The following is a 12,065-nucleotide window of genomic DNA, read 5'->3' on the forward strand; positions in this document are numbered from 1 at the left end:
TTTGGCTGAAAAGTGTAGAAACTACACTGCCTTTTCAATTGATGGTATAGTATACCGATTTAAGGTAGTTCCGTTTGGATTACAAAGCGCCTGTGCAGCACTTGTACGAGCTTTGCATACCATTTTGAATCACCATGAAGAGTTCATCGTCCATTACATCGACGATTTATTAATTTTTTCACAAGATATGCAGAGTCATGTGGAACATATCAAAATAATTTTGAAAGAATTGGACACAGCGGGATTAAAACTAAACATTGAAAAATGTCAATTTTTTCAAAAGGAAGTGATTTATTTGGGTTTCAAACTTGACACCGAAACTGTAAGTCTAGCCGAGGACAGAGTAAAGCTCATCGACGAATACCCAAGACCAACAAATCTAAAAACATTGCGAGGGTTTCTCGGTACGATAAATTATTTCAAGAAATTAATTCCCGATTTAAGCCAAAAAGAAATTCCTTTAATAAAATTGTTAAAGAAAGGGACAAAATGGAATTGGAAAGAAGAACAGGAGGAAGCTTTCAAAATATTGAAACAAGAATTTGCTAAAGGAACAAAAATATATCACCCTATTTACAATTTGCCGTTTATACTCCGTACGGATGCGTCGATACAGAAATTTGCAGGAGTGTTGTCGCAAATACAAAACGGCCAAGAGGTTCCGATATGTTTTATATCTCGAGTGACTAAAACACATGAGAGAAAATACAGTGTCACCGAGTTGGAATTCGCCAGTGTACTATTTTGCGTAAACAAATTAAGGTTTTACTTATTGGGAGCTAAATTCACCATCGAAACGGATCATGCAGCATTGATACACATCATGAAGAATCGATTGGTAAATAACAGAATACACAGAGGCATTCTGCTCTTACAAGAGTATGATTTCCAATTCCGATACATCAAAGGGAAAGACAACATAATAGCTGACGCTTTAACACGGGACGAAGATACAGGAAAAAAGGAGACAATTACATTACATGTGGGATTGAATATATTGACACAAGACGAAGGGATATTTTCGTTAAATGAGATAAGGACCGACCAGGAAGGCCTAGAAGAAAGAGAAAAGAGAAGAGCAGAGCTAGAAAACGAGATATTTTTTAAGAGAATAGACGGAAAGGAATTATATTTAGTGACACCGACATTGGCAGAAAGAATCATCAAGAAACTACACGAGGAAAATGGACATATTGGCAGTAGAAAGGTATGGCTTGTATTTAGGGAAAACTACATCAGTCGACAAGATTACCGCATTGCAAAAGAGATCACACAGAAATGCGAAGTATGCCAGAAATACAAGAGCAGGAATTTTAAAAACGAAAATATTGCAAAGAGCATTGTATCCCGGAACAACCTGGACATTATAGCCATCGACATGTTAAGCGATCTAATTGTGACCACGCAAAGGAACAAGCATATTCTGGTGATGGTGGATGTGTTCTCAAAATACGTAAAATTATATAGTTGCCGCACCACAAAAGGGGAAGAAATATTGAGAAAAATAGACAATTTCATCGCTACGGTAGGAACCCCAAGAAAAATTTTACTAGACAATGCAACGTACTTCCGAAATGATCGTTTCAAGGGACAGCTTAGAGAACGGGGAATCGAGACGAACTTTGTAAGCATCAGGCATCCCCAAAGTAATCCTTCTGAGCGATTTATACAAGAGGTAACGAAATTTCTTCGCATTGCAACGGATGGTCAACATCGGCGATGGGACAGAAAATTGGGAGAAATAGAGATGTACCTAAATTCCATGCCAAGTACAGTAACGAAAGAAACACCAGAATACATCATGAAAGGCGTCATGCCGATAAGACCGTGGGAAGATCCAGAACAAAGAGAGTATCGACAGGTTATAGAAACCGTTCAGAGGAGATTAAGAAGAAGCAATGAGAAATACATCCAGAGACAGGGTCATAATAGGAAACGAAGACCAGTAACTTTCCAAAAGGGTGACAAAGTAATGGTAAGAGCATTAAGAGTGTCAAATCTTCAGACCGGTATTTGCGCAAAATTGATGCCTGTTTTCGAAGGGCCATACATAGTAAACAACGAAGATGGAGTAAACAGCTATGAGTTGAAACATATGGATTCTGAAAAGATCAGAGGTAGTTATAATATCCATGATGTATATAAATATCACGAATGAAGATTTAAATTTGTATAAAGTAGATAGTAGGATAGGATAATACGTAGCATAAGTACAGCTAGCATATAGGAAGTGCGTTTATTTTGCCTCGAGAAAATTTAGTTGCATAAATTGATAAATTTTATCGATTACAAAGGCGGGGATTTGTTGTACTTTTGAATGTCCATAAGCAATAAAAAACCGATATACAAATTTTATTACTTAAATAAAAATTAAAATTATTGATATTTCATAAAGACACGGGCATATAAATTTTCAAACATCCTGTATAAGACAAAATATGTATTTTAAGATGTTCGAAGAATTGTTCATTAGGCCTCAGAGACAAGACTTTCAAATATTATCGATAAGAAATTTAAATAAGTCGGTTATTGTGGAATGGATTTACCCGGAATAAAAGTGTATATAGAAAGTGTAAACAATAGACCGGGATTTGCGGTGGTTTTTTCTCCCCGAAAGATTATATCGGTAAAAGTTTATTAACAAAAGACATTGAATTGAGAAACAGGTATCGTTTGTAGCTATTAGTAAGAAATATTTGTAAAGCAGATAGATTTAGTTAGAATAATTAAAGAAGGTTGTTTTCTGGAATTACCCGAATGACGTTTTATAGAGAGAGTTGTTTGGTAATGATATACGTCACAGAGGTGGATGATTTTTATTGGTCAAGTTTTGAATGCAAGGAGGTGGCGGTTTTTGGCTATGAGAGAGGAGAGAGAAAAAAAAGTGAGTTAGTCAGTTTTAGTCGTCCAAGAAGGAAGGAGCTTTGTGATTTGTGTTTGTTTGAAGTCCCGAAGACGTAATTTACCGGGTGTGTTTATTTGCTGTGTAAAAGCTGACCAGTGTGAGGAACGGGGTACAGAGAGATAGAAAACCAAAGGGTATAAGAATATTAAAAGCAGACGAAGCCGGAAACATTTGGAGTTGTAAACAGGCGCGTAGATTGGCTCAAACAGGCTGCATAGACTAACACGAGTTGTTGGGTTGCAGATACAGTGACAGATAGGAGAAAGGTGTACGTCATCTGGACCACAATAGGAGCAGAAGCAGAGAAAGGATTTTTTTGTTGTGGCGTGGCCATAGAATTGCAACGGCAGAGAAGGAAAGGTCAGTCAATTTTCATTAGAGCCGGAGTGTGATTTTCATTTATTAATTAAATAAATTGAATAAAGAATAGAGACAGTTAATTTTACGATCACTTAAAAAAAAAAGAATTATAAAAAGAGCTTAGTTATAACACATATTACAAATCAATGTAAAATAACATTTGGGTCCATGATAGAAAACAACTTCTCATATATTTAAAGTAAGTATATTGCAAATATTACAGGATTGATTGTTATATAAAATTTCATTAAAATAAAGGACATCTCACATATAGTTCAGTTGAAATTCTATGTATTTTATTCAGGTCATATTACCTATCCCGATTAGGAAGCCAATTGGAAAATATTTTGAATCCACGATCAAAGGTAAATAGTACAATTTAAATAGCCTGAGATTGTAATTAATTAATGCTGATTTATTGTGATTAATTGGAGATTAGATCATTTAATAAATATAGACAGGATTTTTCCTAAATAAGCAATATAATACAATTTAAATAGCATAACAATATATATATATATATATATATATATATATATATATATATATATATATGGTATTATAAAATTAAAGTTGTAAATGATTGGATAATTGTTAATAAATAAAATAGTATGTATCTAAACATGTCTTTTATTTCTATTCGTATTAAGGTTATAAAATGATTTGATAAAATGAAAAAAAAAAACAATTAAAAAACATTCGTTTTTTCAACGATTGTCTTTGTTATTTTACAGGAATAAAATACTTTTTAATTTAATTTAATTTTTATTTAGATATAAACATGTAATTACAGCATTTATTTTACAAGATTGTGTTGAATACATAGGTTTTCAGTTAACAGTGAAAATTGTGTATCATCGTACGGACTTAATGTAATTTTTTCTTGTGTTATTGTAAAGAGATCATGGGCGTAGGAACGAAACGTTGATTGGGAGACGCTTTTAGTTGTAAATTCGTTTAGACACTTAACTAATCATCGAAACTAATGTCATTTTTTACCGTTGTTCTTGTATTTATCCTACAATGCATTTCGATCCTCATCCATCGTACTGATCTTGAACGAATACATTTTAGATCTAAGTCAAACAAAATGAGTCATAATGCGACAGTTTGTCTCATCTTTCATCATTCCGAGAACTTTTTTGTTGACTTGAGTTATTCCATAAATATTATTCTTAGAATAGTCTGATGTATCGAATTCAGATAAATTTGCTTTAATAACATCTCTGTAAACGTCATCGCATTTTATTTCATATATAAAACTGTCAGTGTCCCCATACATCAGCTTGCAATTTTCAACTCCCATATATGGCAACATAAAGTTATAATGAAAATCGTAAATACATACTTTGGATCTATCTAAAATTGACATGACGATGTACAGTGGTTTGTTGAAAATAAGCTCTGTTTTGTTCGATTGCCATTATATTTTCATCAAACACGGTTCAATTATGAAATCGTGGACTAGCAATCAAATTTTTTGCCCCATATCTTCCATCCCATTTTGATACTAGCTTTACTATGCGATGTTTCCCAATGTTTTCCATCGTTTTACCATAGATGGCGTTGTTGGCTAACTTGTACAAGTCTTTTTCAAATGCTGTAGTTGCTGCGGTTCGCAATCTGGTGTTAAAATCGATGTACGGCTTAAGCCAAGCGCTCTTTTTGAATTTCAGGACCCGGTGAATCTTTTTTAGTATGAGTCCTGCATTCAGAGCTTTTTTAGATTGCGATAGTGCAAAGTGTACTCTTTTTTGTGGTATAGGGTGGTCATAAGTTTTTGAAGCTTACTTCTTGGTGGAACACGATGTTCGCAACAAAACGGTAAATCTCGATGTAAGTCATGCAAGTGTTCTGGGTATTCCAAATCCACTTATAGTATGTACCCCATATCCGCGTCGTCAGGAATGCTAAGAACATCAATATTGGAGTCAACTCACTCGAAACTTCCATATGGTAAGAATTGAGACATTGCCCTACCATACAAATTGTTGACATCTAAATATAGCAAATATTTATTAGGCTTTGATGGATCATAATTATGCATGTATTTGTTATTAGCCTCAGAGTATCGGTTACTTACTTGACTTATACCACCTCGGATAGCTTTCTCAATAAACATGATTTTATCGATATCCCGCAGCAATTCAAGTTTACATCCTGTATACTTGAGCATTGCATCCCATGAAAACTCTGGCCTGGTATAGTACCAAGCAGAATCAAGACCATATGTAGCTCGACTTGTCGAAAATTTTCAAAGATACATGTCTAACATAATATCTGTCTTCATGTACAACATGCTATATTCCAAAATATACCGAATACCGAACGAATGCAAAACTGTTTGTGCATGATGATACATATTTTTGGAGATGTGTTCACCTGATGCTGTAAGCTGTAAAATTTATCAATTGATGATAGTTGTATTTCATTCAATTTATTGAAAGAATCAATATATTCGTATGGAAATATGCCTTTTCTTTTCAATAATTCCATTTGTTCGGTACTCGCGTTTGGAAATTCACTAGCTAAATATCTTAAATCCTCAGGTTGTAATGTGGCAGCCAACTTGTCCAATGACGAATTTAATAATCTCAGTGAATCAACATATCTCAGTCTTATGCTGGATTCGGAATCGTTTATTGTAAATGAATGTATACTTTTCTTTGTTTATTGGTAGTAGGCTGATACTACCCTTTTTCGCTAGATCTCTAATCATTATATGTGAATCGTAACCACTGAGATTATGAAAAAAAATTGGGAGAACGAAAAGTTTTTTGAAATTTAAATTGCACTGTGTGAATCCTCGGAAATCTCCAGTAAAATGATCATGATTACGAACAATTACATCCTTATCTGAAAACGTTTTTCGCAAATGTGACAATTAGATGCATCATTAAAACCGGGTGTAGTAATCATAGGTACAATAGCTTTAATTTTTCCTTGCACAAATGCCGCCAACTCAGACATTTCCTTGGCAAACCACTCCATGCAATCTTTACCTGCGTAACTTCGGTAAAACGACAGAGATTCATCGTAAGAAAATTTTACGTTATAACCTGCACTAAAGGCCGTATGCTGCTGATATTTAATTGGTTTGCATTTTAACGGACTGTTTTTAACTTTGTGCAACATTGACTCAAAATCAGCATAGACGACAAAAGGAGTCGTTTGTTTATACATATGATTTTTAAATTCAACATTCTAATATGATGGAAACGAAACTTTACATTCATCGATTTTCTCACAATATTTTGCGTGATCGTTTAATCTGTGAAAACTGCTAAAATAATTCAAACACCTGTCACATAAATTTTTTTTATTACGATTCTTACTCAACTGACTAGACATGAGTCGAGACATATCTTTAATCATACAATAATGATATTTAATTTCTACAGATTCATCGTGAGCCATAGGTGCTTCGTAGTCATTCAATTTTGGAAAATATTTATCCTGCACAATCAATAAATTTGCATGTTTAGTTAATTTGGTTTTGCATAGCCTTACCAGTGTTGTTACGTAAAATGTTCTCTCTTTAGCAACATTTATTTCTAACCCGTAAACGTTTACAGAAATGTTATTTAACTTTTCAAATTTTGAAATACCCTTTATAGTCATAGGTGTCTGTAGCCCATCGATATTTAAGACAGTCGCATAATGTGGATATGAAGAAGTAAAATCTGAACTGCATTTAGCTGGATAAATCGCCGAAACTATGCTCCAAAAAAAGCATGCTTTATCATCGTTTTTGATATTAATACGTGCATGCTTCTTTTGGATTGGTTCTGGTAGTCTAATGAACGACGAAGCTCCATTTCCCACTTCATATTTATTTATATTGACTTCTAAAGAAACTATTTTTTTCAAAGCTCACCCTGATCCCTTTTATTCAAATTCTGATAGAAGTCCGTTCCTGCGTCCAGGACAGCATTTTTGGTGTTGAAATATTTAAATTGGTTAATATCACCTTGATTTGATTTTCTAATAAATTCTCCACATAATTTCATATAACATTTTATCATATTTAATTTTTTGAAGATGTTTTTTTACTCGAATTTTAAATAACTTTAAACAGTCCCCGAAAAATTGCATTAAATCTTTGTTTCCTAAATTAATAATTATACCCGTTCTGACTCTACTTGAAAATACGGAATTTACATCTTCCCATTTAACTCTACGATGTTTATTATTAATTCCGCCACCCACGCGAAGACCGAAATTTTTAATTTCCAATTTAATTGTCTTTAAATGACCTGCGTTTGTCTGTAGGTGTCGTAACAGCTAATTCTAAGTCCCCACACCGAATCGCTTTAGTAAACAAAGTCAAATGTCTCTTGATGTGTTTTAACCACATATTCGCTTCTCGCAGTGTATAATTTTGAAACAAAATATTTCGCGCCTTATCTAAATGTTGTACAATATCGCTACTGAGGTTACCAATGTCACCACTTATGATTGAATAAACAATAAAAATTAATAAACATAAAAACTCACCAGTAGTTTTATTAATGCTCAGCTATTTTAAATGATGCCAGAGGCTGGTTTTTTCCTACGTCCACTTTCCCTTCGAAGATTAGTGAATATTTTCCTCTACAAAGTTCGCCGATGATTGGTCGGTATACTTCGGTCATCCGATGAGGCAGGAACATTACTTCAATACCTAAATCCAGTAGAACTGCTTCCCCAAATTTTATGTTTACCACTTTTCCTGAGTGAATTGGAAAGGGTGTCCCAATTGGCAAATCTACCATTTTTTTTATTAAAAAAACATACAGAAGTTAAAACACTTCACCATTGTATTTAGGTATATACAATAAACATGTAGTTAAAACTTTTACAAGTGTCGTCAAAATTTATACAGTAGCAGCATAACGTTTTCGATCTAATCAAATCATCTTCACTGCCTTATGTACTTGAAGCTAACAATGAAATTAGATTTCTATGACATCCATATATGGGTTACATCTTTCCAAACTTAAATTATGTGTTGACTCTAGGTCGATGACAATGGATAAATTAATACTTGAGGAACTACATGTCTCTCTGCTCGGTTTTTAACACTTGTCAGTTAAGACGACACAGACCAACTGGCTGAGGTGACAGGAATATAATTTAAGAAGACAGCTAAACATGACAAAGTATTGGTGTGTTCCGCGACTAATGTAATTATTAAAAATTATAAAAATTTTTTTATTAATGTTGTTATAATAATACCTAGTATCTTGCTAATGAACCTTTAATTAAAATTGAATCTGTTTAAATGATAGAAATTTTATTTCCCTTTAAATCTGCAAATCTCTATTATTGAAAAAACAACAAGTCAGTTATTAAGTTAGTGGAGTTAATATTTGAGGTTGAATCTATGACATCATAAGTGGTTTGAAAATTGATAGATATGGAAAATGAAAGAAATTGATGTGGTACTATCCACATAATAGGTAGGAATGATATAGATAAGTATAGAAATGAAATGATTAAGTTGGAATCAATGAAATTGAAGTTAAAAATTTTTATATATTTAAATTTGGCTAATGGTGGTTGCCTAACAACAGTGAGAGACCTGGTGTGTAAGTCTCTGAGAGTTTAAAATTGTTTTTCTTTTATTATTAATTGGTAAAATGAATAAGCTATTAAAATTTTTGAGATACTATGATAACAGGATCATCATCATCATTATCCAGCCTCAAGAGTCCACTGCTGAACATAGGCCTCTTCCTCATGTTTCCAACCCCGTCTATCTTGCGCCGCTCTCATCCAGTTTTTATTGAGTCTTCTTAAATCGTCAGTCCATCTTGTAGGTGGTCGACCGACGCTTCTCTTGTCTTCCCTTGGCCTCCATTCCAATAACCTCTTTGTCCATCGCCCATCTGTCATTCTGGCCATGTGTCCTGCCTATCTCCATTTTAACAGAATATGATATTCTAACTATAATTATATTGTAGTTTTGATGGTGTTAATATAATATTGCCATATTGTGAAGTATGTTAAAATGAGTATAAATGCAGTTGAGAAAGAATGAATGAGAGTATTAATATAGGAAGGAGGAAATGTAAAATGTTGGTTGAGTAATGTACAGCAGCAAGAATAAATTGGATACTATGTTGTTGTGAACTGCATGGACAAAGTTAAATAATTAAGTATGTGAATGGAAAACCAGACAAAATGATATGTGTGTGAATAAGTATTAGAGAAAGAATGAAATAATAGAGACTATATGTTGAGTTAACTGTGAGGGGATTAGATTGACTTGTGTAATATAGGTGGTAATGGGGTCCACAGACTGAAAGTGTCAAAAGGATGTGTGATTTTTAAAAAATTTAGAGATTAAAAATGAAGAATTATGGTGGAAAAAAGTAAAAAGACAAGTAAAGTGACCCTAGGAAGTAGGAGACATGAGGAAAAGAATTGTGAAGAGGTGAGTTATACAAGAACTGGCAGGAGGATGAGAAATAAGAAACTGCCATAGGATAAAATGGTGGAATAGGGGTATGATGAATAAAAAGAAAGAAATGAGGAGGTGGACAAATTGAGGTATGATATGTGTTAATGAATTATTAGTAAGGGTGTTAAAATGTTAGATGTTAGTGGGCTGGTTGGGTAAGGGAAAACAGAAGCAAAGTGAAAAATGAAATTTGAATGCAACTGGCAGGAGGATGAGAAATAAGAAACTATCATAGGATAAAATGGTGGAATAAGGAGTATGATGAATAAAAAGAAAGAAATGAGGAGGTGGACAAATTGAGGTATGATATGTGTTAATGGGTTATTAGTAAGGGTGTTAAAATGTTACTTTAACACTCTAAGTCTTAATATATTTATTACAGTTTTACTCTTATCACTAAAAAGTAGAACAAAACTACTGTAATTTATATCATTTATTTACAATATTTATTTCGGACTAAGAACTCGACTTCATATTCAAAACTAACTGTTTCCAACAAAATTCCCTCCTTAAATATAAAATACAGTTAATCGAGAATCCCTTCGATTTCGGACGGCGACCCTCTCGAAAAGTCAAGTTGGCAAACAGGTTTTTCAGCTGAGCGGCGAACTTACTAGAATAGAATAGAATTAGAAATAATATGTTTACAGTTAAATATAAATCATAATTTTATCGTAACATTGCCCCCTTCTTAAAAGATGGTTCCTCCTGGAACCTTGTCGGGACTGGAACTGGAACGATGTGCTGGTATCGGCAACTGGACCCTGTTTTACTTCCAGTGGTATAAAAATGACAAGGGACGGTTTTCTCACCGCACCAGTAACTATGCGGATTGCAACAGACTAACACCTGGACTTCGATGTCTTTAAAGATCTCCTCCACCATACTTCGGATAACCGTTCAATCTAATTGGCGGCACTCCAACTTTGGCATGGCTACCTTTTGCACGTCGGACTCTAGTACGTGCTCTCTCAATTGAAGTAAGGCTTTCCATACATCTCAGTACGTAGGTTGGTCACGGGCAGTATCTTTTGTTACCAGGTAGAAAAGGTAACGTGATGCATCTTGGAGTTTCAAGGCTTTTCCGGGAGCTGGCACTTGGCATTGAAGTTCTGCAACTCGACCGAACTTCCTTCGAAAAACCGATGCTAACCCTGGTGCGTCTTTGATACTGGCGGGGATGGTAAGGGCCAGTGAGTAGTCATAGGGAAGCGCGAGTAGATCTTGCTTTTCTTCAGTGGTAACACCATGTCTTGCTTTACCGGTGCCTCCATAGGCCCCCATGAATTCCTCAAACGTGAGGTCAGACACATCCTGGATTTGGTTTACTTCCACTTCTTCATCTACGTCGTGGTCACCTTCGAAAGACGCCAGCCGGTTATGGTGTACTATCATCGGCTTTCCCCTCGGAATCTTGCTTATTCGGTACCTGACATCGTTGATCTTCTCCATAATAAGATATGGACCTTCCCAAAACTGCTGCAACGTGGGGGAACAACCTTTTCGCTCCTTGAGATTATAGAGCCAGACTTTGTCCTTCTTAAAGCAACCCTTTTCGGCTTGTGTATCGTACCGTTTCTTCATTCGATCGCTAGCGATCTGAAGATGGGAACCGACCAAGTCCTGTACATTGTCCATTCTTCTTCGTAGTTCGATCAGATAATCTTCACCTGCTACATCTTCTTCAGGTCGACACCCAAACTCTAGATCACAAGGTAGTCGCATCTCGCCCGAATATGACTCTGGCTGGTGTCTGGCCTGTTAATGCGTTAACAGCAGATCTGTAGGCCATTGTGAAGAACGGAAGATATTGGTCCCAGTCTCGCTGATGATCGGGCACCATCTTTGTCAAATACTTGCCAACTGTCCTATTCATCCGTTCTACCATACCATCCGATTGCGAATGATATTCTGTAGTTCTTGTTTTCTTCATGCCTAGTCTATCACATATTCCTTGGAATAGATCGCTTTCGAAGTTCCTTCCTTGGAGACTGTGGATTTCAAAAGGCACTCCAAATCGGCTGATATATTCTTGGATCAACTTATCTGCAACGGTGGGGGCCTTCTGGTCTGGAAGTGCGTAAATCTCGACCCACTTAGTGAAGTAATCCATTACTACCAACATGTAATTGCCTCTATTTTTACTTTCTGGAAATGGCCTAGCGATGTTCAAAGCTATTCTTTCAAATGGGCTTCCAACATTATATTATCTCATAGGAGCTCTCCTTTTTCGGTGAGGCCCGTTACTCGTAGCACAAATAGTACATTTCTTACACCAGTCCTTTAGGTCGTCGGAACTGTTCATCCAATAAAACCGTTCCCGAATTCGCTGAATGGTTTTCGTTACACCGAAAT

General features: G+C 35.1%; 1 protein-coding gene across 2 annotated transcripts in view; it reads left to right on the forward strand.

Annotated features, from left to right (window-relative positions):
* The window catches only part of Ars2 (arsenic resistance protein 2), a 505,227-nt gene that overhangs the window by 429,096 nt on the left and 64,066 nt on the right, over positions 1 to 12,065 (forward strand). The window lies entirely within an intron of this gene.

This window comes from Diabrotica undecimpunctata, chromosome 4 (genome assembly GCF_040954645.1).
Source record: "Diabrotica undecimpunctata isolate CICGRU chromosome 4, icDiaUnde3, whole genome shotgun sequence".
Classification (NCBI taxonomy): Eukaryota; Metazoa; Arthropoda; class Insecta; order Coleoptera; family Chrysomelidae; genus Diabrotica; species Diabrotica undecimpunctata.